Source organism: Zonotrichia albicollis, chromosome 7, assembly GCF_047830755.1.
Source record: "Zonotrichia albicollis isolate bZonAlb1 chromosome 7, bZonAlb1.hap1, whole genome shotgun sequence".
In the NCBI taxonomy this organism is placed as follows: domain Eukaryota; kingdom Metazoa; phylum Chordata; class Aves; order Passeriformes; family Passerellidae; genus Zonotrichia; species Zonotrichia albicollis.
The window spans coordinates 27,311,839-27,337,215 of record NC_133825.1 but is presented as its reverse complement, the minus strand read 5'-3'; the positions used below and the strand labels follow the sequence as shown (position 1 = coordinate 27,337,215).

The following is a 25,377-nucleotide window of genomic DNA, read 5'->3' as shown; positions in this document are numbered from 1 at the left end:
TATGTTGCTTGCTAAGTTGGAGGACCCATTGAGAATCCAGTCCTAAGTGTGTTTAAGGCTACATTTTATTTAGCATGACTGGCTGTGTTACAAAGCGTTATAGTGCCCTGGCAAGCTCTGGCTGATAGGAAGCAGTTCTCACTGTCTTGAGAGTAACATCTTATTTTACACTTGTTTGCCCTCCTTTCACATTGTCAGCCTAGCCAGTTTAGACTAAAATCTCTCACAGATGCTCAGAAGAGCTGAACCCAAGTTCTCTGCTTGGTGGTTTTTGTTGTCTTTGTCTCCCCTGACTGCAAGACACAAAAACTGAAAGCAAGGGGAAAAACAGAAGTCCAACTTTGACTGCAACATTCATGTTTTACACATGGTTTAATTTGTTTTTCTTTAGATCTCATTAACGTTCTCCATTAAAATTTAGTGAGGCTGAAAGAAGACCTGCTTCCTGACAAAATCTGGCAGTAGGTAGTCAGATGATAGAAAGATGGAGTAGTGTTTCCTCTGTCATTTATGAAATGGAAATCCATACCATGGACATCTCAGTTGACATAGCAAGTGAAGTGCTCTCAAGGTAGCTACAGTATATCTGGGGTTATGTCAGGTTATCTGATTGCTTTAGAAGGAGCAGATTAAAAATAAGGTCCTGATGCTTGTGGTCATTTAAAATCTTTGGGTTTGTTTTTTTTTTTTGTTATGATGTTCCACATTTCATGCTGGCCATCCTCCAGTTTGCTAATTATATTCTGCTTGAATACAGTCCCCTAAGTTTCAGCTTGGATAAGGTTTTGTTTCCTTTTTCACTTTTCCTCCTGAAACTGTAATAGTGTAGTTTGAAAAGCATTTAATAACAACAGAAGTGATTACAGTCCCTGCTCACCAATCTCAGCTGGGATGGCTAGAAGTTATGTGCTTCGAGGACAAGGTTTGGATGAGTCAAGTGACTTCAGCCCAGGACAAATTTTGGTTTGAGATTTCTCTAAGTGGAGACGTGCTTGGTTCTTGAATTTGGGCTTTGGCTTGACTCTAACAGGGCAGAGTCTTTCTCTTCTTAAGAAGGTTACCTTGCATGCTCAGGGGTACCTAATGTTTATATCCCCATAAAAGCATCCTTTTGGCACTATATAAACAGCAGGTTTACGATGCTTCATTTCCTCAGCTCACATATGTTAAGCTCCTTTTCAGTATGTTATACATGGCATACCTTCTCTTCCTATCCTTTCCTTCCCTTTTTTTTGTATTTAAGCTGTAATTTTGCCTCTTGAAGGCATACATCTTGGTGTTCAGTGTTATCTTCCCATGTAGTTTTTAATGGCTTTATTCTCTTTGTCAAACTGATCAAATCCCCTGTATAATCCAGCATGATGTGCAGCTGAGAGCTGAAGACAATGCTATAAACTGTAGCTCTGATCCTCCTCAGAGAATACCCATGCATACCTGAGGCATGGGTGCAGTTGCTCAGCAGTCGGAGTTACTTGGGGCTTGTGTTTGTAAGACTGGAGGCTTGCTGAGTGTCTGTGTTGCCTTACTGTGGCACCCCATAAAGCTCCTAGTGAGTTTTGGGCTTGGAGTCCAGAGAACAGTTTGCAGAAGACTGGTGTGAGTAGCAGTCTGGTTTAGAAAGAATGATTGTAAAAAGGATGTGTCGATGTAAAATCTCATAAAAGACAAGATGTGTATCCTTAGTGACCAAAAAATGTCTCATTGATGCTCCTTGTCTGGCCCGCCATGGGAAAGCTATTTTGGAGGAATCCAGTCCCTCAAATGAGTCAGAAATGACTCTGTAACTTAGGAAGCATAAGTTGAGAATGACCTAGGCATGAAATTTAAGACAATATGCAGATATTTCCAGGCCTCAAAAGGAAAAGTGAAAAAAAAAAAGTCCAAACCACCAGCTACTTTCCTCTTCATGTCTTGTAATTGTTTTCAACTTGTTTTTCTCAGTAAAGTTGTTTACTTTTTCCTCTAGGACTCCAGTTGCATAACTGCAAATTTCCTTAATGTCTTTGCATAGTAATTTCATCTCTAATTTATGAATCCAAATAAACCCTGTTTTCCTTCCCGTACTATTAACAAAAAGACAAAAATGGGCATAATATCAGTTTCTCATGTGTATGGAGTAATGTGTATAGCCTGACTGCAGCCTCACTGAAAGTTAATCTCACTTTCACGTAGGTGTAATTTTACTGCATCCAGTAGTATTCCTGGCATCCTTTGCTGTTGCTGTATCAGAAAAAGACTTGCTAAACTTCAACCCAACTATTGATCAGAGTAAGAATTTGCTTAAGCTAAACCCATGGGTTATGACAGAGGAGCAGATCAGAGACTTGTGCTGATGGATTAATAGTTCCATGGGTTCAGAAGACTTCTAAATGTGTGTACCTGGGGAGCATGAGCTGGTGTGGTGCCAGGGATGTGAGTGTAGCAAACAGCCACCACAAAGGCAATGCTGATGTCAGCCTGTTTTGAGATCAGCACCGATCCCAGGCAGTTTTTGGTGTATATTGTACACCTGCAGTCCTTGTGGGGCTGGCTTGAGTGAGCTGTTAACCTAGGGAGCCCAGTTACCAGTGGCTGTAGCACTCAATAGCTCAGTGTGGACTTGGGATCTAAGCATGCACTCTCCACTTTTGGCCTCTGTGGTCTGTGCTAAACCCTATACTCCAAAAAGAGCTGCATTGATAGCAGTTACCTGATAAAATTTGTATATACAAGTAACCTGGGTATGTCTAGACACAATGTCTACATGCCATCTCAATCAATTCCATTTTCATTATGGTACAGGATGAATTATGACAGCAGCAAAACCTAATTTGAACTGCAGCTGAAGAGGGCTAGGGGGAGGTGATATTCTGGTTTACCATACAATCCTCTGGAGAAAAGAGTTCAGATCTGTCTTAGGTTATATAACAGAAATGAGGTTAGCAGATTTGGTCTAATCCCTTGTGGACAGGCCCACCACAGAGCACGGAATAATGTGGATAACTGTCTGTCTGCATGCTTGCTGATGGCTTTGCTACTGCAGCAGCAGAATGCTGTTTAGCCAGGATCCCAGATCAGGCACTGAGGCCTGTGCAGCCTGTTTCAAAAGCTGTTCCAAGATCTCTTGGTCTCAGAATTGTCGAGAACACGAAGAGCAGCCTGGTCTCTTAGAATAAACAAAAAGGGCCCAATCCTTTGTCATTTTGTGAATACTGTTTTTGCTTTGCTCTGACATTGCAACTGAGTTGGATAATTAGCCTGATTGGCCTAACTGAGGACTTTGTTTAGAGGGGTGTTCTTGGGGCAATACTGAATACCCTAAGCGACCCTGCCACACATGTAACCTCCTAACTCTTTTTTTTCCTAACTGACCAGTCCACCCTTTATGCCACAGCAGGCAATTGGCAGTGAATTGGAGCAGCTATAAAAGTTCTTTGTAGTGGATTAGCCTGGTCCCTGGCTGAAAAAAAGCACATCAACATGCATTAGTGGCACTTTTCTCAATTCATGAATGCTATCAGCACAGGTCAGAGAAAACTAAGGTTGTCCTAATGCTCACGGAATTAATTTAATTTACAAACAAACTGATAAAAATACAGTAGATAAACTGACTGCTGCAACCACTTTTGGGGCAAAACTTCATGGGTGACCATCACATCCTATGGAGGAAACAGGAAATGTCTCCTGCCATGGTAGAAGTGAAGAGCCCTGTGCGGGCAGGTGTAGCAGTTGGGATCTGGCTGTGACACCACTTAACATGAGCTGTCACTGCAGGGGTGGCGGAGCTCCAATGACTGCAAGTGGCAAAGGCTGCTAGGGTTGCACATCCCCTGGGGACAGGTAGCACTTCCAACCACTTTGGTGCTTCTGAACAGTGTGTGGCAAAGCCCAGTTTAGCAGAGGCAGGTTCAGAGGGCACAAAGGCACCTGCTAAATCACTACAATGATTTCCTGCAAGACCTTTATTTTCCTGGCCACATACTGTATTGATCAGGCCACTTGGTTACTGAAAGAAAGCAGGGTGATGTAGCTGGTCAATCGTGCATGATGTGCTCATGTGGAACATAGTCTGCAGGAAAACTACAAAAAGCTTGAACAAGTAAATGTGTGTTTACCAATTTGTTTTCAGCCTGGATGGTATCAGTGGCATGTGCTTAAATATAATGGACAGGCCCTGTAACCTTGTAACAGTGCTGCTGCACAAAGATTTAATTTTCTAATATTCTATTTCTGTAAGATGGTTTCAAGCAATAAAGCACCAAAACCTACTACTTTGACTTTGCCCATGCCCAAGACAGAAGTTTTGACACCTTAAAAAGATATTAAATTTGATGCCTTAAAAAGGTATTAATTGCAAATGAATTCTTAAGGTATGATGCCCCGATGTGCGTGATGATCAGGAGATTACTGTATTGCTACAGTGCCCTTTTAGGTCACCTAAAAGGCTGGGCTTTTTCTGTGCCTGTTTTGATGAGACATCTAATGCTGTGCAGGAGTGAAATGGGCTGCACTGACTGCTTAAGCCTGGGGACAACAGGTTACAGTCACGGGGCCGGTGTGGCTCGGGGAGGAGGGCAGCGCACCGTGACAGGGGCAGCGAGGGTCGCTGCGGGACCAGAAGCCGAAGTGGCTGGCAGCGCTCAGGTTCTGGCCCCCGAGGTGCCGGACTTTGGCGAAAACCCTTCCCTGGCGGGTCCCGGGGCTCGTACGTGCGGCCAGAGCAGTGGGCCTTAGGCCGCACTGCCCGGAGCGCGGCCCGCCCAGCCCCGCAGCGCCGCGGGGAGCTCAGCTCGGCCCGGCCCGGCGGGGCCCGAGTGCTCCCGCCCCGGCGGCCGCCGGTCCTTCCGGGCAGCTGAAGGCAGCGATTAGGGCGGTGGAGGCCGCGCGGGGGACGGCGAGGGAGGGAGGGAAGGAGCCGTGAGACGGACAATCTGCTCCGCTCCCAGTCCGGGCGGGCAATGCCGGAGGGACCCGGCGGCGGCCGGGGGCTGCAGGGCGGGGGCCCAGCACAGGTACCCCATCCCCCGGGCCGGCGGCGGGGCCCCCGGCAGAGCCCCGTGCGCCTTTAAGGGGCGGCGGGCGGGCGGGCTGGCAGCGGTATTGTTCCCTGACGTCACCGCAGCCTGTGCGGCGGCGGCGGCGGCGGCTGCTCTCAAACTTGCCTTTGTTATTCGGCGCTCCCCGGCTGACACCGCGGCCGCTCGCAAAACGCGGAGCCGGAGCGCGCCGGAGCGGCGGGACGAGCCGCCTGCCACCGGGCTGCCCGTCCCCGCCGGGGCTCTGCCCACCCGGGGTTCCCCCCGCGGCGCTGCCGGGCGGGGCGGCCGCCGCTCTGGCTCCGCGTTGGGGGCGGGCGCAGCGTCCGCAGGGACCCCCGCGCCCCGAGGCGCTCGGGGGGCGGCCGGAGGCACAGGGAGAAGGGCAGGAAGAGGGGTCTTTTTTCTGGGCAAGCCACGAAGGCGTAAATGAGCCGGGCGGGGGCCGCGCCGGGGGCACTGCCCGCGGGGTTGGCGTAGCCCCGCGCATATCGGCGGGGACCGGGGCAGCCCCGCGGGGGGAGCGGCGCGGACAGCGGCAGGAGCGCTCCGTTCCGCCTGCACGCAGCTGAAAAAAATATGAAAAAATTAGACAATCTTCCCCCTTCCCCGAGCGATCCGACATCCCTTTACAGTCCCAATCGTTCTCCTCCTCCAACAACAAGACGAATGTGACCAGCGAGAAGCTACACAGTGCTGTTTAAATTGCTTATCTTAATTGCATAATCTAACAAGCCCCGTTGGAGCAGGGATGAATATATTAGGCTTATTAACAACTCATCATAAAATATTGATTGTCCTGGAAGTGTTTTATCAAGGGGAAGAGAAGTCGAGGGAGATGTTTTTTAGCAGATTGGGGCTCGTCAGACAAGGACGGTTTCTTCTTATTTTCTCCCTGGAAATCGGGCTGGATTTCCTAAGGAGCGCAGGGGAAGAAAAACAGCACAAAACACGCCCTATTGTTAGCGCCGGGGGCCGCGCTCCGGGCGGCGGGGGGGCCCCGGCCCCTGACCGCCCCCCCCCACGGCGGGGCCGCCTCCCGGGCCCGCCCCGCCGGGCACCGCCGCCCGCCCGGCTTCCCCGGCTGAGCGGGGACCCCCGGGAGAACCCCGCTCCTACCTGGGTGGCGGGAGCTCCGGGCTCTGAAAATAACAGCGGCCCCGAGGGTGGGGGTGGTGGCGATAAATGGAAGGGGGTGGGGGGCTAAAGTGCAATAACGGAGCAGCAGGATGTCTCGGCGTTCCCGTGTAATCCCCCTGCCCGCCCGGTAGTTCCTTCCATGCCCGTAAAAATTCTCTCGTGAAGACGACAGAGACGGAGACACCTCATGCTTGAGAGTGTGTTGGGTCCAGGGTGGTTTTCCCCTATTTAATAATACAAAAACACCGAAGGGAGTATACATATTCTCCAGCTTTCAGTTTCCAGAGTGGAAGGGTTTCCGAGTGCTTGGTATTCAGGACGACTAAAACGAGAGTCCCCGCCTTAAAAGACACTGTAAGACAATATTTGTATTTTAACTCGTATCTAAGATTTTTAACTTGGTGTGATTTGGGGTGTGTGTGTGTGTGTGTTGCGGGGGGAGAGGGGAAGGGAGAGGGCGAAGGGAAGAACATCCCTGTAGGAGGCAGCTCCCTTTCAGATAGGAATCTGGGACAGATTTTGCCAGCAGCCACAAAGCATGGCCCTTTGGTAATAGAATAGCCAATGTAATTTGACACTTCAACTTGCTGTGCTCTCTGCTAGTTGATTCACTTACTCACCCACTAACATTGAGCTCCTTTTCACTGTCTGTGGGCAAGGGGAAAAAAAAGGGGGGGAAGAAAGAAAAAAGAAAGCAGGGGGAGAAGGAAGAAAGGAGGGGAATAAACAAAATTATATATTTAAAAATACCCGAGTAGAGCTGCAAATCAGTTGGGAAAGAGGATTTTGCCTGCCTTCTTCCTTATTATTTTGCTGCTGCAAGGCTGCTTTGCAATCCGTAGGTAAGTTTCGCGTCTATTTGCGCTCCCTGCTCGCACCTCCCCGTTCGCGGCCGGGCAGGGGTTGCGTCTCGGCGGAGCAGAAACAATGGAGCGGCCACACTGGGGAAAAAGGTGTACAGGGAGGAAAAAAAAAAGAAAACAACAACATATTTATTCTGCAAGGGGAGAAAATGTGTGGAGACTTCTTAAAGGGGCAGACTGTCCCCGCCGAGGGCGCGGGGCGAGCGAGCAGCGGCGGAGCCGGGCCCGGCGGCGGGGAAGCGGCTCTCCCGGGCAATGCCCTTCCCGGGCCGGCCGCGGGGTCGCGGGGGGACCCGGCCCGGGGCGAACTTGGAGCAGCCGCGGCGGGAGGCGGGCGGGCGCCGGAGCCGCCGCAAGCACAAAGGGGGCTGCGGGGACCGGGGCGGCGGCTGCCCCCGGCCGGGGCGAGCGCCGTCGGGGCGGGCAGGAGCCCCGCAGCGGGGCCGGGGCTGCGGCTCGGGGCGTGCGTGCCCGGCCGGCCGTGCGTGCGTGCCCGGCCGCCCGTGCGGGGCTCGGGAGACGCGGGGGGGAGCTTGCGCCCGTTCTCGGGGCTCCGGGAAGCTTGCCTGGGTGTAAATTCCTTGCGTCTGGGTTTTGAGAGCCAGTTGGGACCTGGGCCTCTCTCGCCAGGCAGGAGGAAGGAGCAGCCCCCCTCCCTCCCTCTCTCTTCCCCTCCCTCCCCCCGTGCATCTGTCCAGGAAGCCGCCGGGCGGAGGGGAGGGGGCGCGGGGGCACCGGGCCGGGGGTGCCCGACCCGGCCGGAGCTCGCCCGCCTTTGTGCGAGGGGAGCGGGGGAAGCGCTTCCAGGGGCGGCCGGCGGAGCTGCTCGCGGGGAGAGGGAGAATGGCAGCCAGTTAAAAGACACTTCAGGAATGTAAACATAAAAATAGGAGCCATCCAGCCACGCTCTTGTCCCCCCCACCCCCCCGCGGGGCTCGGGATAGCATTCTGGGCTGGCGCGGTAGCGGGGAAGGAGCACGGCAGCCTGAGACAGGGGGAGGAAGTTGTTACTATAATCGGGGTTTTAGACTGTAAACTTTGTTTTGCACGTGCAAAGTTTAATTTCGGTGCCGCCTCGGAGGCTGCGATGAGAGACGCGGGGCGGCGCCTCGGGGGTGCCCCTTGGAGCGCAGCCCCCGCCGCCGTCCCTGCTGAAGGCGGAACCTGCCCGGCCGTGGCAGCGGGACCCCGCATCGCCGCTTTTGTCTGGGGTTGCCGGGGTCCCCCTCGTCAGCCCGGCAGCTGCACTACTCGGTGCAAATTGCGGCTGTATCGTCAGTTTATCGAGAGCCAAGCAAACTCAAGGCATAGCTCCGCTCTGTCGTCCGATTGTGCGCCGTGTGTATTTTTGTGCTTCAGTTAATAATCTGCAAACGGCTTAATGCCTCTGTAGTGCCAGAGGAATTGGTTTTCTCCATTTACTTCAGCAGGCCTGAGTGAAGCTGGTGTTCTGACTGCTTTTTTCAATGCATTGACACGAGAGAAGAGGATTTAACTTGGCAGCCTGAACAAATGCTCTATCAAAGGTTTCCTAAGAGACAGTAGGAGTGCTGGGGTGATGAATGACCTGGGGTAGTTTTAGGGTGCTACCTATGCAAGCTTTCTTTTAAATATGAAATGGCCATTTAGGGCTCTGAATAAAACTGCGCACATCAGAAAGGCGACAGGCTTATAAAATTTAAAAGGGCAAAAGCCCATTAATGCTGTGGCAAAGCTTTGGCTCCCAGCTCTGGTTGAGTAGTTCCAACTGCCGTGAAGTGCCAAAGCTTTTAAGGAATCTTTAGCAACAGCTTCTCTCTGGCTGTGAAACGGACCTTGGCCTTGCACACTGGAAGTTTAGTGGTGCAGCCTCTCCTCCCCACACAAGGGAGGAAGGGTGAGGGCAGCAGGTGGGAGGGCAATGCAGGGGTGAAGCAAAATCTGGAGGGGAATTTAAAAAAAAGGCTGTATGCTGGAATGTATAGCTAAAATGATTTACTGGTGGGAACGTGTTCAGGTTACGATACTGGGGCTGTAACATGGTACAGTGGGTAACTCAAAAATATTACTAGCACCAGCAGAAAAGTTTCACAAAGGAATGTAGCAAAGCTAAACACCTTTGGGAAACAAATCCCTCTGACGAACATGGTTGGTCGTGGATTCAGAGCTCCACTTCCTTCTCTTGACTGGGGAAAATGTACTATGGCATCAATCTTCTCTTGGCGGGGCCTGGTGCAGGTTTGTGAATGCCAGAAGACTCGCTCTGACCTTTCTCTGTTCCAAGCTGAGGATGTTGAAACACCAGCCATCAAACAAAAGAGACATTGAAAGCAAGATCTGCAGTGGAGCACGTGTGACTTTGAGGCTAGCTGAGTGCATTTGGTGGCCGGTTTCCTCAGAGTTTGGGGTGGGGAAGAGGAGAAGGAAAAGGTCGCTTATTTTTACAGTGAGGCTATGGAAAAGCTGACTTGAAATCCCCTAAATATTCCATACTCAAGTATTTTTTTTATCTTTTTAAGTGTTGTTTCAAAGTGCCTTGATTTTTGCTCTTCTTACATATGTATCTATAATTGCTACATTACAAGAGGAAGATTATTTTTCCCCGTGGTTGCAAGGAGGACCAGGAATTTTGCATAATCCACTGTATAAAAAAAAGAAAGAAGCTTTAAAAAAAAGTCTTTAGGATTATATTTTAAAACAATGAAGAATTTCCTGGGATTGAATTGACAGATTGTGAGTTTTATCTACACAAGATAACATCACCTTGAAAAGTGGCTGATTTCAAGATTATTCTGTAAATTGTAACTTAAATTTACTTTGGGCTTTCTGAATTTAAGAAGAACACCTTTGGGACCAGTTGATATAGGTATCTAACCTGCCAATTACATTCATGTCAACATGGACAGATGCTTTTATTGTTTGCATTGTTTACAGTTCACAATACCTTAAATAAACGTTGATCATGATTAGAAACAATAATTGAGTCTGTGGCAAAGGATCAATGAAAACTTTAGTTCAGGAAAGAAGTCAGTTGCTGTGTATATGTACAGAGAATGTTTTGTACTTTCTGGGATGAAATAAATCTGCAATCTTAGTATGGCGTACACTTCTGTTTTTAGATTATTTTAAGAAACCCACAAAAGATAATGGATCAGTTTTTGCAACATCTGAGTGATTTCTCCTGTACAAGGAGTGGAAAGGCAAGGCTCTCTGTAGCATAGTTCCATTCATAACTTTTCTTGGGAGTTGCTTGCCCTTTGCCCCAGATCTCTTCCACTTTTATGGGCTCCAAAGGTTTTCTGTTGGGGAGGGAAAAAAGGCAAAAGCAGAACCAAACCAGCGCCTCAAACCCTCATGGATGGCAGTTACATCACTGATACTATAGTTGGAGACAATGTTGGCAGGTTTTTAGCAACTTAATGTTTCTGCTAGCAGCTCGGGGTTTCTCTCCTGAAAAGGAAGAAAAATGGATCTGGGAAAGGAGAAAGAGTTGGAATTCCTTTTGACTTCCCCAATGTTGTTGATAGGTTTCAGAACAACAGGGATCCAGCCTTTTTGCAGTCCCACAGAAGATAATGTGACGATGGGAAATGGAGGTAGTGGCTGGCCAGGAACTCGTGGTGCCTGCTGTGCTGCTCTAACAACGTGGGTGATCAAATGCTGCAGGAGGCGTCAGCTTGGCTTGTTATGGCTTTACCTGGGAAGCCTGTTTCTCATAAATAAGTAGGACTGCAGTTAATGCCTGTGGTAGCAAATTTGACCACTATGCAATTGGCTAATTTGTTCACTCCTAGTTAGACCAATTTTTGTGAAATTCTATCCTGTATTACAGCAAAGCGGCGAGAATATTGCTGAAGAGTTTATGTTGGTTTGTGTTTGTTCCTGTCAAGTGTCTGTTGTAGGACAAGCAGCACAAGCCCTCTTGATCCATTTAGGTGTGTTTTATGGGAAAACACAGTAAGCAAAACATCAATATAGAACTACCACAGATAGACCTCCTGCTCAGATATTGTATGTTTTCCTTACACTCAGTTCACATCTTCACTCCAAGTGTATGTAAGCCTTCCTGCTGATGACAAGTTGAGGCTGTCAGTGGTATTAGAAATAATTTCAGCTTTAAAATGGTGTCTTTGGCTTAAAAGGTTGTTTTGCTGTATTGATTTCCTCCTCCCCCCTTCTTACTATAAAGCAGAAAATTCTTATGTAGCAATTTTCAGTTTTTCACTTCCATTGGGTTTCACATGATCATTAATATTCAGCTTGGCTAATGTTAGAATATTTTAAAGAGAATATAGGCTGCTAGGGAAATGTCCAGGCAATGAGTTGTAATGGATCTCCACAGCTAGACTGTTGGAGGCAGTAGTGTATTATGAGAGTAGGAGATGGCCTTACACTTGTTACATGTTATTTTTGGTTCTAATAATTTAAGATACACTGAAGTCTACATTGCCTGCAAAGATGAAGTTTCCTGGCTTCAGTACAGTTCTCTGCCCTTCCCTTTATGGAGCAGGGCAGATTTCTATGAGTATTAGGTATCCAGTAAAAAAAGCAAAGTTGTTCTTAGACAGACAAAATCACTTTCAGCCTAATTTCTCCTGTACGTGTCAATAGAAATTAAGTTACTCCACAGGGAATGACTCACTCTTTAAAAGAACTTGCCCTTCTGAAAGTTCACATAGGTGATCACTCGTTCTGGAGCACGTGTAGTTTCCTTCAGTTGCTTATACATTTTAGTTCTGTAGCAGAGGACGGGGAAGTAATTTTTACTCCTGTAGTGAATGGTGTAACATCTAAGAAATCATTTCCAGTTTGTGGTGCTTTGTAGGGGGATAGAATATAAGAAAATAAAGGTAGTGTAGAAAGTAATCTTACCCCTAAGGCGTTGCAGCTAGGCCAATTAGCAAAGATCAGGAGCAGGCCTGACTTTAACAGGCCAGAGCTGTAACCAGTGAGAAGATGATGCTATAAAAGAGTGGGGTGGCTGGGTGAGAGGGGAGCTGGAGTCAGTGGCTGCTTTGTGAAGAGGAAAGAGTCAGTGCTCTGAGGAGGTGCCCACGAGAAACACCAAGAAGGTATGGAACTTTTGTGATAGAGAGACAACAGTGTGGAACCCTGCAATAAGATGTTGATAGTGGTTGATGCATTTTAAAATAAGTCTTAGTATTTAGTGAAGTATCTGAGCTTGGGAAGGGATTTCTGTTCTTTGCATGGAGAATTCTATAGATCGTGCTGGTTTGTATTTTGTTTAGTGTACTAATATTGGTGTAGTGACGTACAAACTATCACAGTAACATTCCATTAACATAAATGTGGGAAGCATAGCCCTGGTTAGTAATCCAGGGTTTGTTTTGACTCTGTAGACCAGCTTTGACTTGATTCCCAAAGTGAAGCTGGAAAGCTCCTGGCTCCATACCAGGCAGCAGGAGGGAGGGAAAGAAATTGCTCAAAACCCCATTTATATGCACAGTGCTACAAACCTGTGCAAATTTCATAGAAGTGCGAGTTTGTATTACCTCTACTGCTCATTGTTAGTCTATATGAGAGGTTCCTTATTAATTTTATGTTTGCTTGTTTGTCCTGGCTTATGTCAGTGGATGGTGAAGACCTGATTTATAACTCATGTCCTCGTGCTAAGACATCCTCCTTCAGACTTGTGAAACCTACCCAGGCGATGGTCCAGCTGCCTGATCCAAAGCCAGTTGTGTTATCCTCTTCCTGTAGGGCTGTATGCCAGTCTTTGGTAGTCAGTCTTGGCTGTGGGCACAGAGGGACTGTGGTTGCTGCAAGCCCTTTTTATTTCCAGGGAAAAGCAGCACTGCTGTGGGCCTGACTAGAAAGGGGAACAACTCTAACATGTAGATAATACATATGTGTTGTCAGCGATAGCACGAGAATGAAAGCCACAGAAGTGAAGCATCTGATAATGTCACGCAAAACTAGTATGGAGATGGTTGTCTTTATTTGGGTTTTCTTCAAATCTTATTTATTCTCGTGTTCTCAACTCTTTGCCTGGTAACTGGTCAGTTCTTCTGGTGATTTAGTTCAGTAGTCAGCTTGGTCCAAATAGCATTAACTAGAGAATACTGACTGCTTGATCAAATGCACAAATGTGGGGAAACTGCCTCATTTGTATGGCAGCTCTTTGTGTTGTGAAATACCATTTGTCATCTTTGCTGATTAGGTAAAAACATGTTTGAGGAGTAAGAGAGAAAACAATACCTTTACAACAAGTTTGTGTTGTCTTTTGGATTCATGTAGTAGTTTTTCATTCCTTTGAGACTTGAGGGCTCCGATGACTGACTGGCTGGCACAGTGAACAGTATCTGTCTTAGAGATTTCTAGATAGTCTCATAACTAATCAGAAAGCATTATTTATTGGGACTGCAGTGACATAGATATATGACAGAATAGTAGGTGCTTCAATTGGCCATTTAGTAGCAAAAACAGTTCCCTTGATGTGTATCTGTTTGTTTCTTGGCTACATTCCTGATTCCCTCTGAGAACAGTGGAGTCTTTTGGTCTGCTCTGAAATACACACCTCTGTATCTCCATCAGTGAATTCTGCTGTGCAGGTTTCTCTTCTTGTATTTTTGAACACCCATTCTGGAAACAGATGAACTGATTTAATACTGGTTTATTGTGTAAATAAGGGCACTGTGGGGTGAGGGAAAAGTGCAGGACAGTGCTGAGGCTGACACTGTGGGGCAGGTGGTGCTTCAAAAGGTTTGAGATGGGGCTTCCCTGGAAATTGTCTGGTCTCATACTGACAAAGAGGGAGTCTGCCTCACCAAAGGCAGAAATCATAGTAAGCTTGTAAGGTGTTTTTATGACTTTGATTTTGTATGAAACTCAGACCCTTCCCCTGTGCTCTTCTCTGGGACATGACTGTTGTCCAACAGCCTGCTAGATGGGCATTCTCCAGCTCAAAGGTTACCATCTGCTCTTGGTTATTTTGGAGCTGTGAGAGTGTGATGTGTGAGGGGAAAAAATCCACCACAAGAGAGTTGAATGACAGGGAAGAGAGGCTTGAGCACTGAGTTGCAAGACCTCCCTCACTCCAACTACAGCCACTTCCTTGAGGAAATGAGAGAAACTCATCAACTGCTGTCCTGCTGTGTCTGTGCCCAGTTGGAACAGCACTTCTGTTTGTGCAGCCTGAAGGTGGGATGCCTCCAGAGATATGTGAAAGCAATGATACATAAGGTGTTCCTTATTTTCACACTAAGCCTTAGTTTTCCTTAGTGTTGCACATCTCTAAGATCTTGGCTGTTGTAAATGACAAAAAGAAGCCTTATAAACATGAAAATTTTCTTAGAGAATGCATTTTCTTAAAATACATTGCAAAATTCAAGTTCCTGCAGCTAAACTATTTTGACAATAATAGTTTACTGTTACACTTCAGTTTTAAAACTATTTTATGTTTTTAGGTGAATGGAAGAGCCTTGATTAGCTTGCCTGTCCTGCCAAGCTGCGCCAACCCTACCTCCTGCTAAAAAAAAAGGGGGCAAGAAAATGCTTTAGAAAGCACTTTTAGAGACTGAGTTGACACTGAATTCTCGGAAAAGCAGTTTGTTTATGCATCTACCCATAGATGAGAGAGAGCAGTGGTTATTATCCCACAGGTTTGCAGGGGAAAAGAAGAATGATATGGTTGTCAGGCAGTCTACCCAGTCTCTTAGTGTCCTTCTTGTAAATTCTGTTTGTTTAATGCTTATAACTCTTTTCCCAGCAGTGAGATCACAGAAATTACTTCTCTACAGCTGTTATATAGCTTATGCTTAGGTCTCCCTTAAAGCAACCCAAGTCTTTCCCCAAGCCTTTTCAAGTAAACCTTCTCTTCTCCACCTAGCACAGGTTGATTCACTTTACATTTAATTAAACTTCTTTTTTTTTAACTGGAGTTATTGTTCTAAGGGATGTCAGGCCAGTGAACTGTCATCTTGTACATGCTTTTGTGATCGTACTCTGTATGCTCAGTTCACTGTCCTTTAGGTGCTTTACAAAACCACAAAACCTTACCCTTCTGGTTCACAGAAAACCAGGAGGCTGAGTTGCAGTGGGCATTTATGTGCAGATGTGGATGGTAGTTCTGTTACTGAAAAGGTGACTTCAATGTGTGTTGTGCTGTCAAGGCTGTTTCTCTACAAACTAGTGTTCAAATTGATCCCATTCACGAATCCCTTTTTGATTCTGAGATATCCACTCTGATATGTCTCACCTGGTGAGACTTAAAGCAGCTATCAGTCCTGCTTTTAGATGCTTGTTACAGGAACTGTACTTGAGTCTTTGCTTGTTCTCTCAAGTGTGAAATTTCTCCAGAAATGTACATCACTGTTTTAAAAAGCAGTCCAGCTGGAATTAGATACCATTAGAGATGGGCGCCTAGTAGCTTTCCAAATGAATGCGTAGCTTTGGCTTTTGGCACTGTAATACTCTGACATCTCTCACATTAAAATCATAACAGTATTATGTAAGGAGAAGTTATTTTGGGTCACTAGCAGAGCCCTCTCAGACTTCGTTAAATCAGCCTTGCAAGTTAAAACACTTGGGCTCCCATCTTCTTCCTGCAGCTTTTTGCAAATATGAGCGTGTGGGAGCTGCGTCCTTTCTCAGTCATTTGCCCTCTGCTTTGCTCGGGCTGCATGGCTGGCTCTGAACCTGCCTCTGCCGCAGCAATTCGTGTGGCTGTGGGAAGCCCTTGCAGAGGAAGGGCACGCTCAGCACTGCTCAGCCCTGGCTTTCACCCCCCAGTCCCAGATGCTCGGAGGTGCCACTGGAAGGAAGGAGAAACTGGGGGGGCTCTGTGGTCCTGCTGCTCCAGGCTCTGTGGCAGCAGGCAGACAGGAGTTGTGCAGGAAGCTGGATCCCCAGGAGGGCTTAAACTGCACTAAACAAAGTCCCACCTCTGCAGCGGGCCCTTGCTTGTTTATGTGTAACTCAGGAGTCAGTTTCATTTGGCCTTGCCTTATTTGTTAGCAGAGGACAAGTAAAACGCCAGCTGTTGGTGACCAGCAAGAGACAGGGTACAGAAAGAATCCCAGGGAACCTTTGCAATGTTTGTCAATAGCAAATACTTAGACCTGGTGTTTAGCAAAGGTACAGTTTAGATATGAAAGATGCCATACTTGGACTTGTGTGAGCATTATAAATGCTTGCTTTGGAGACCAGTCCTTGCATTCTGAGTGATCCTTGTGTATGCCCAAGGGATGGCCATTTGGAGATGGCTTATACTTCAGAAGGCATCAGCAACAGGACAGGAGATAAATATTTTAAAACATCCACATGAAATTGCTGTGTCCTCAAAGTCTGTGCGGCAGGGAAAGCAGAGCTGCTGGATTCTAGTGCCAGTGGCTGGAGCTGTGCAGGCTGGGAGAGTGGCAAGGCCCCCTGGGGCACAGAGCAGATGGTGCTTGGTGCTGCTCAGGCCTGGGTGAGGCAGTGGTTCTTTCTGCAAAGGGCAGTGCTACGCATGGTTAGCACTTCAGAGCTTTTTTGAGTAAAACGGGCTCTGAAAATATTTGCAATCATTTTTATTCTACCTGTATTCATCACAGATTGCCCTTTTGTAAAGGAACCAGTTGAGAAGCATCTGAGAGGTGTAGGATCTGCAGGGGAGAGAAGGACAAGGCTGAGGTGACAGTGGTGGCTGCTGCTGGAAGGTTCAGAGTGGAGCTCTGAGGAACTGGCTGGGGGGAAACAAGTGCCTTAAATTCATGGTCGTGCTGCTTCTCTTATCCTTAAGTAAGGTTGTTTTATCCCCAAATAAATACAAAAAATGCTGAAAATTTAGGATTCATCTGTTGATGTTTCTTTTGTTAAGTAATTGGTACTTGGGACATCTATTTTTAAGACTTCGTTATGTTTCCTCTTAGCTACTCTAGAGCATAGCTTCTCCCTCAGAGTGGTGGTTGGTATGCTGCATCTAAGGCAGCGTTTTGTAACCTTTGGATATCTGCCTTTAGCTCTCTGATAGGGTGTGATGGGTCCTTGTAAGCCCCATGCCTGGGGTGGTTCACCCAGGACATTCCAGCTGGGTGTCTGCGTGCCCAGAGCTGGGAGCACCAGGCACATGCAGGTAAACACATTAACGAGCTGAAAGGAGGATAAAGTCGGTGACAGGCAGGCTGCTATTGTGTGGTGCCCGGGCTGTGCCATGGTGACTAAGACGCTGTGATGGTTTCCTTATTGGCCACCATCTGTCTGCTCCTGGCTGGAGCCGCTTGGCTGGCGCTCTGCCTTGGGAGAGGGAGAGGGACCGGGCTGGGCTGGGCTGGGCAGGGAGGGGAGCAGGGATACCCAGCAGGTTCCTGGTCATAGCTGTGTGATACGCTTGTTTAATCACTTCGGGAAAAAACCCCAGACTTCTGAGACAGCGTTTTCAGTGTATTCTTAAAGGTTTTGCATCCTAAATGCTTGTAAAATCATTCGATGCATAAACTTTTTGCTACACTTTTTGTAAAAGAAAATCTGGTACCAGTGCCTGGTTTTGGAATATTAGTGCTTTGAAAATTTAAAGGACACTTGACATGTTTCTAGCAATTTTATGGCAACGTATAATTTGAAATTCAGTTTTAAAAAATTTAATTTGGTCACCCAGGAAGAAACAGCGTGTCAGTGTGTAGTCTTACTCCTTTTTCTGAAATTTCAGCTATGGCCCTCAGTATCTTTTTTTCAATAAAGGAAAATGTAAATCAAAAATACTTGTAATGTTGCCAACATCTTGTCCTAGCAATATCCCAGCATGTTAAATAATAAAATAAAGAAATAGTACATATCTCCTGATGTATGAAAAATAAAAAATATTTTTAAGGTATGTATTTTGCTCTAGTTATGTTCATCTTCAGTGTTCATGAATTTATACCTTATTTTGCTGAAGAAACTGGCAGCCAACATTATCTGAGAAGCTGTTAATAAAAGAAACAAAATATTGGTGAGTCAAGCTCCCATTTTACCAGTTGCACCGAATTTGGGAATATTTTCTAGTAAATGAAAGGTGAATACATTCACACCAACCTCTTTGCTTTCCTGCATTGTTTAATAAGGCTAAACCCCCAAAGGAACACTGAAGAGGCAGGGGTTCTTTGGCAGTTGATCTATTTGTGTTTTTAACGTAGAATATTTTTAGTCTGAGATGCAGAAATATGTACTTTTGTATTGAAAGAGACTGTTGTTTCCTTTTATTTTAAACCCTGGATGAGAAACAAGATGTCAGACCTATTATAATGCAGCCCAGTAATTAACATATGTTGGTCTGCCTCTGCCAAGGATTTCTTATGAGTAATGCAGGTTGCACAAGTAGAGGAGTCAGGTGGTTTGTCAGTGAAGAATCATACACATGCTTGAGTGATCAGATCCTAGAGACACCATCTGAAGATAGAATGTGTATCTGTGTTTGAATCTAAGAAAATTATAGCTTAAATGACCTCTCAGCTGCCTTGAGTTTAAAAATACAGGTAAAGTCAGTTTTTTCATGGTGGAATTTTTTTCCTAATGAGGCATATATGACCAACTCTGATCTATTTTTCTAATAAATGTTGTGGGAAACAAATGGTATATTGTGGATTTAAATAGCTAAGAGATTCATGAGCTCTGAAATGTGCTACAATTAGTGTTCTTTATACGAGTACATTTTATTCCTTAACCTGAAAGGAGACTGTTGCACACCCACTCACGCTCTAATGTGGGCTCACAATTAATGAGTGCATCTTCTGCACAACTCTCTCAATATGACCCCCTCATCTTGGCTGAAGGGACTGGAGCATGAGGGTGTAATAGAATCACTCAATATCTTCATATATTGCAAGTATTAACAACTTAGAAACACCAGAGCTTCTTTGGTAGTTTATCACCATGGTGTAAAACCATCATTTTTTTTCTGCTTCAGAGTTGTGTTTAATTTGTAGTTCATATTTTGACACTATCTGTTCAGCTATAAATCAAGTTTGACTGTGACAGTGATGGCCTTCAGGCTACCTTTTGGTTGTAAATTCACAATTGTTTTTGCCTTGAGTGCCATTTTCAAGCTATGCAGTGTGGTTAGTCTTGAATAAAACAACATTTAATACAGGAAGTGGATTTTGGTGCTTACACTAGTGATCAGACTAATTTAAGATTACCAGCCTTAAAATAGTCAGCCATTAGAATCCAGGCATATAAAATAATTTTAAATAATAATAAGCTCAAATTCTTTTGCAAAGTCTGTCTTTGGTACCCTTTGGTTTAGAGTCCATATTTTCAGGTTTCATCTTGGCTCACAAGCACTAGAAACTCAATTAAATGGACAGAGATGCTGTTGTAATTGGCTCACTTAAGGAGTTGGAGCTTTAGAGTACACATGAAAGTACTATTAGGCTTAGGTCCAGGACTTGTTTCTCACTTTCTGCTGCATTTCCATGCCATGTTAGGTCGTGGTAGGTCCAGTTCACCCACGGAGGGTGTTTTCCACCCTTTCTCAAAACAAGGTAGCACTATTGGTACTCACACTTAGTAACACTGCTTGCATGTTTTTCAAATCATTGAGCAACTTGTGGCTTCCAAAAAGGTTAAGTAAGGACTTCAGTGGGTCAGAACTTCTGATTTGCAAAATTTTAATGTCTAGAAAATGCTGACATCTCTAAAAGTGAAATTTTTGGGTGTAAAATTTTTTCCCCTTCCACTGTTGTTATTCTAAACTGGGCAGATTCAGCAGCTTTTGAGAAGATGCTGGAAAACCTGACTAGTTTAAGGGGGAGATAGCTGGCTGAGAAAAATAAGTGGCGAGAAAGATGTAGCTGCATTTACTGCCATAGTAACATTTTGGCCACGGAAAGTGAAATTGCTGAACTTGTGTTAATATTTATTGTGTATTCAAATACCTGTCGGAAGGCTTTGTGATCTATGGGTACTATTTTTATTTTCATTTACAAATCAGCAGGTGTTCACAGGCCTGTTGGACATCCATCCTTTTGAGGCATTTATGAGTAAACGTTTCTGGCTGTCATAATTTTGGTTGGTCAAGTTCACATTAATTGCTGCACTCTGTGCAGTTGTTCTAACATTTAAATACTGCCTGTGAGTAGGTTTGATTAAAATTACGTCTCTAGGTGCACACTAAATACCTTTGATACCTCACCTACAAACAACTGTAGAATTGTTGGTGAGAATGACAGCTGCAGGCAATAAACGAGGACAGTAATAGAAGTCTCAGTGCTGGAGAGAGCATCATAAATCATGAGGTGAGAGCAGCGTGTGTGCTGACAAATCGGTGAGCAGCTGCAAACAGCATTTTCCAGGTAAGAATTATTGCACTTGCTCCTGATAACTGCTCAGAAACCACCTCTTCCTTGTATGCGGGCAACTTTGCCCCTGCACAGGTACTCACAGCAGTGTAAGCTGTTGAGCTCTAGTATTTTGCCTGGGAATGGTGTTTTGTGTGGTGTAAGGTACAAATTGTACATTGGACCTTGGTTTTCATCCAAGGTGTATTCAAGTGTGAGTTTTACCTTTCAGGGAGGAAAATCCCCATGCTTATTGCAGCAGATAAGTTATTTGATTTAGCTTCCTCAGAGACTTTGGAGAAGTGTTGTTAACAGGTAGAGAGAAGGGGATGTATTTGCCTGATTTTAACAAGCTTGCTTTGTTAGCCCTTGCTGGGTAGAGTTTGGAGGAGGTACATATGCCTCTTCAAAAAATAAATTAAGAAAAAAAATACTGGGACGGTGCTGGTTAAGTAAGGGAGATGGTAATCCAGTCACATAGAAAGCAGTCTTGCTCTTCTACTATAAGGGAGATGAAAGCTATTTTAATGAAATAATGATGGGAAACAGATGGCAAAGAGCTAGCAACTGAAATATTTTTGAACACTAGAAAATAAGTGTCAAACACATGTCTTATAATGTAATTATTGCTAAAAGCATAACATGTCAGAATATGTTTTAAAATGTTCAAATCTTCTTTTATGCATAATTCAACCTTAATCTCTTGGGTTCTGGTGAATAGACTTTAATCTTGATAAATTAATGGCTTAGAAGTTTTGATGACCGGAAGTTACTGCCACTTTGCTTGGGCAAGTGAATGTGACACCAGTGCCCTGCGCCAGAAAGGTGCTGCAGCTGGCAGACATTCATTCACAGCTTTAATATGCAGTCCTGCAGGAGTAGCCTTTGGAGCTCCTGTGCCGTCAGTTTGTTGTCCGTGATGGGAGAAGTTGCTAACACACACGGGGCTGTGTTGGGACTGCAGTGTGGGCAGGGCAGCCCAGCTGTGGGTGCTGGGTGTCTGGCTCTGGTGTTGGGGAGCCCAGCTCCAGAATGCAGCGCACATCCTGGTGAACGCCAGGAGCCCTAACAAGCACTGCCCCAGTGCTGCTGCAGGTGGGACCTGTCCTGTCCCCTCTGGGACAGGGGAACTTGAGTATCTGTGAGGATTTCTCAACGGTTTTGCTGTGCTTATGGTTAGAATGTAGTTGTCTTTGTGTTGTGCTTGAAACTGTTTACATAAATCATACAAATGAAGTGTTCATTAGAAATGGTCCTTTGAATAGAATCATATAAATATGAGATAGCTGTGTCCCAGTTTACACCCCATCCCTCTCCCCCACTGGGCAGGAGGATTTGGTCATTGGATTGAGAGGAGACTCTTGTGGTTTTGGAATGTTTTCATTGTGGCTGGTTTTGTTGTTTCTTTGTTTGTTTTCTTGTCAAGTTTCATTTTCAGCTGACTTAGCAACGATTGATACCCCTGTCCATGACTGCCTGGTTTCTGCATCAATGAAAGGAACATTAGGAACACCTCAGATAAGCAGATGGAGGGCCAAGACCTCCCTTTCAGCTCATCTCAACAGGCTTCAGGCCGTGACATTTTTCTTTCTCAGTGTCCAGGCACTTTGCAGTTCCCCCAAAAAATGAAGACTATTTTAATACCCTTCAGAACTGTGCAAAAACCTGGTTTTCTAGAAACTCTTTTCTCTTATAGAATATTTTTCTGACATTGACAAGTATACAAGAGAAGCTATTTTTCTGAGTTTTTATATTAATGTAACATAGCCAATGTGCACCTTCATGTGCATTTTTTTCCTCTTAAGTCCCATTGAACTGAATACCTCTTACCAGCCTCACCTGATTTAATATTGAGCTAGCTCAAGGGTACCATTCATTAACTGGTGGAATGGTCCAAAAGTCCCATGACTTTTGGAAGATAAGCTGGAGAATGCAAGCTTTGGTGCTAGCAACACAGGGCTTTGACTGTGGTGTCCCTGGCGTGGCCACGTTCCTCACCTTTCCTCCATCCTCTGTGGTAGCAGGAATGACAGAGGGAAAGGTGTGCTGGGTCCCACCTGTGCCTCTCAAAGGAATAAATAAATTATGTCCTGGAGGTGGTGCTGATTGTGTGCCACTGACACAGGCTGATGGGAATCAGGAAAGGTAGGGTGGCATGGAAGCAAGGGGCCATCACTGCACCAAGCTGGATGGCTTGTGGATGGGTCAGAATCTTTTATGGCTTTCTGCATTCACTTCTCCTGGACAGGAGTAAATGATGCCATTAATACTGAGGGGAACGGTACCATGATGCCCAGTGTGAATATGCTGCTCTGTGAAAAAGGTGGACAATCCCTCTTTCCATCCTGTGGTTTTGTGCTGTCAGGACTACTTGAGCCTCTTAGTTCCCTGCTGCATGTTATTCCCATCCTTATGCTGTGTTAGCATAAATATTTGTGCAGGTGCACAATGAACCATACTGCTGAACTGATGAGGATGAAAACAAAAAAACCTTTTTTTTTTCTTACATGTTTTTTCCCTAGTCTGTTTCCCTCTGTGCCTGCCTGCACCAATTGCCCATGGGCAGCACATGGGCAGCAGCAGAGGATTCGGAAGCAGAGCTCTGTGGCAGACATGGAGTCAGGAAAGATTGCTTTAACTAGGTCTCCTGCCTAGGAAAATAAGACAGATCCACAGCCTCACAATTAGCAGAAAATAATAAACCCAGCTTGTAAATAGATTGGATCAAGTGATTAAAACCACAATATTTTGATTTGCATAAACTTGTTTTCCTATTAGTACAAGAGCATCTGTTGCTGGGGGCAGGTAGATTCTCACTAAATGAAAACCTGAATTGCATGTAACCTTCCCTGCATTGGGCACCACTTGTCCTCTGTTAGAGCAGCCTCTGGAACTGCTCAGGAATCCTGAAAGCAAGATCCAAACAAAGGGAGCTTGGTTCTGCAGGGCCATGCCCATGCAAGATTATCCTTCGTCCCCTGGATGATCGTGGGAGGCTGGAGGCCTCAGCTATCTCCAGCTACCTGTCCTGGAGAAGTGAAGAGGTGCTGGAAGAGCTGTGTCTCCAGCTGGGCTGTGCTTGAGGGCACTGGGGAAGCGTGACAGGGCCAGGGCTGCCCATCACACAGAGCAGTCTCCCTCAAGCCTTGTTCCTCCCCATGCTGCCTGGTGCTGTCCTGGGGATGGGATGGGTAGTTTGGGATTGCTGGAGACCCTGAGCCTTTTAAAATGCCCTTGTATGTTCTGTGACACAGTGTGTGAACTGGCACTGAAACCAGCTGTGCTACATCATGCTGGTTAGTTCTTCCAGTTTGGATTAAGTACCCCCAGCTCTGAGGCTTCTGTTTTGCAGAAGGTGACTGCTTTCCACAGACTAAAAGCCCATATGCAGGTCTTAGGAGATGCTTTTTTGTTTTCCTTTGAACAACCTGTGTTTCAACTGAAATGGATTATTTCCTTTTCTGTCATACCAGGTCGTGGGAACTTAGCACTGTACAGTCAGGGAGGAGGTATCAGGAGCTCGAAGCCCATCCTCCCCTGTGGTTGGTGTGGCCACAGGATACTTCTATCACACTTACCCCTGGCAGAAAAGGCAGCTGTGTACTGTCACAAATTGTGCACTAAGATCGAAAACTAAAACCTGTAAGGGAGAGCCAAGTTGCAGTTTGCAGCCCCAAAGCGTTCCTGCTGGCATCTGCTGTTCCCACCCTCGGTGGGGGGAGCCGGTGGCTGTGGGTGACTCCCGTGGGTGCCCGGGCGGGGCGGGCGGTCCGGCGCAGGCGGCTCTTTCCGGGAGCCGTGGCCTCCCCGCGGCCAGCTGGCAGCAGCCCCTGGCTCTGCGCCTTCCCGGCTCCGTTTCTGCAGCTTTGGAGCCTCGTTCGGGGGCTGAAGTGCCGCAGCAGAAGCTGTGCTAAAAGGGTGCCTTGTGCATGGTGTGCAGTCCTGCTGCGGTGGGAGCCCTGATTGGTGCCTGGAGCTCCTGGGCACCATGATAACAAAAATAACCCTTATTATTAAACAGAGCGTGTTGTCTAAATGCTAGTTGTGATTTTAAATAATTTTTGTTATGTTTCCTAAAGCCCATGGCACACTGTGTTTCTTTGATCTGTATTTTCAGAGGCGTTCTGTTACTGTGGACGCGGGGGCTGGAGCTCGGGGATCAGACCACGAGTGGCCCTGTCCCCTTGGGAGTGTGCAATAAATCACACTCTGGCTGCCTTGTGGGTGTAGATGTGTTACATCTGTGGGGTGCCCATGCTCCCATGGAATTAAATGTTCTCTCTGTTTACTGTGCATGGGTTTGTTACTAAGGGATGTTATCACTCTTCATGCCTTACAAAAATGAAATGCCAGAACCTCTGTTGAACAAAAATGCGTAAATCAGTCATCTTCAGGTATTGGAGAAAATTTCCCCAAATAAAAAAGCAAGCCAGAACCTTAAACTGGCCAGTATTGCGTGCATTTTACTGTGGGCACTCTAGACATCTCAGTGAAGTAGACCTGTGACCTTGGTCTAAACATTGTCCTGATGTTGTGAACGGATTTTGAGTAGATTGCTGTTTGGGGTGCCACACAGCATATTTTGATAAAAGGGGTACACAGATGTTTTGTGCATCAGCCTTTATTGTAAATTACCTTTTAATAGCTCCAGGTAATTAATTTTTTCTTAATTTAGGAAAAAAATAAGATGACTTATGGTTGAAAACAGAAATTTGCAATACCTTCATGTCTCATGGTAATTTTTCTTTCCAAATTTTGTTTTTATTAAAAATAATTTTTTATTGGAAAAATGCTGGTTTTTTCTTAAGGCAACTGATAAAGTAAAATGCCTGAAAGAGATCCCTATTCCAGTGCGTGCCCTTTCTGAAAATTTGGTACTTTCAAATAGCATGAAGCAAGACTTCCAAACATCTCCAAATTCACTGAAGTTTTTCAAGTTTATAGACTATTTCTAGAAATGAAGGGCACAGATTCTTTTTTGCAGGTGTTTTAGTTTTTTTTTTGTGATTGGTTCTTTTAATTATATTCCAAGCAAATTACCATAGTGAAATCTTTGTGTGTCAGGATATCAAGAATAACATAGTGTAAGCCTCTTCCATTAATATTCATTATGATACTTCATAA

At 45.8% G+C, this 25,377-nt stretch overlaps 1 protein-coding gene across 8 annotated transcripts in view; it reads left to right on the top strand.

Moving 5' to 3' along the window:
• Positions 1 to 6,263: 6,263 nt before the first annotated feature.
• The window catches only part of ZMIZ1 (zinc finger MIZ-type containing 1), a 332,546-nt gene continuing 313,432 nt past the window's right edge, over positions 6,264 to 25,377 (top strand). For 4 of the 8 annotated variants that reach the window (XM_074544742.1, XM_026799541.2, XM_026799539.2 and 1 more), the window contains exon 1: positions 6,662 to 6,997. The gene's annotated coding sequence lies outside the window, so the exon portion shown is untranslated. Of the gene's footprint in view, positions 6,510 to 6,660; positions 6,998 to 25,377 lie in introns of those variants that run through there. The other 4 variants (XM_014275642.3, XM_005481526.4, XM_074544741.1 and 1 more) reach the window with 3 other exon arrangements.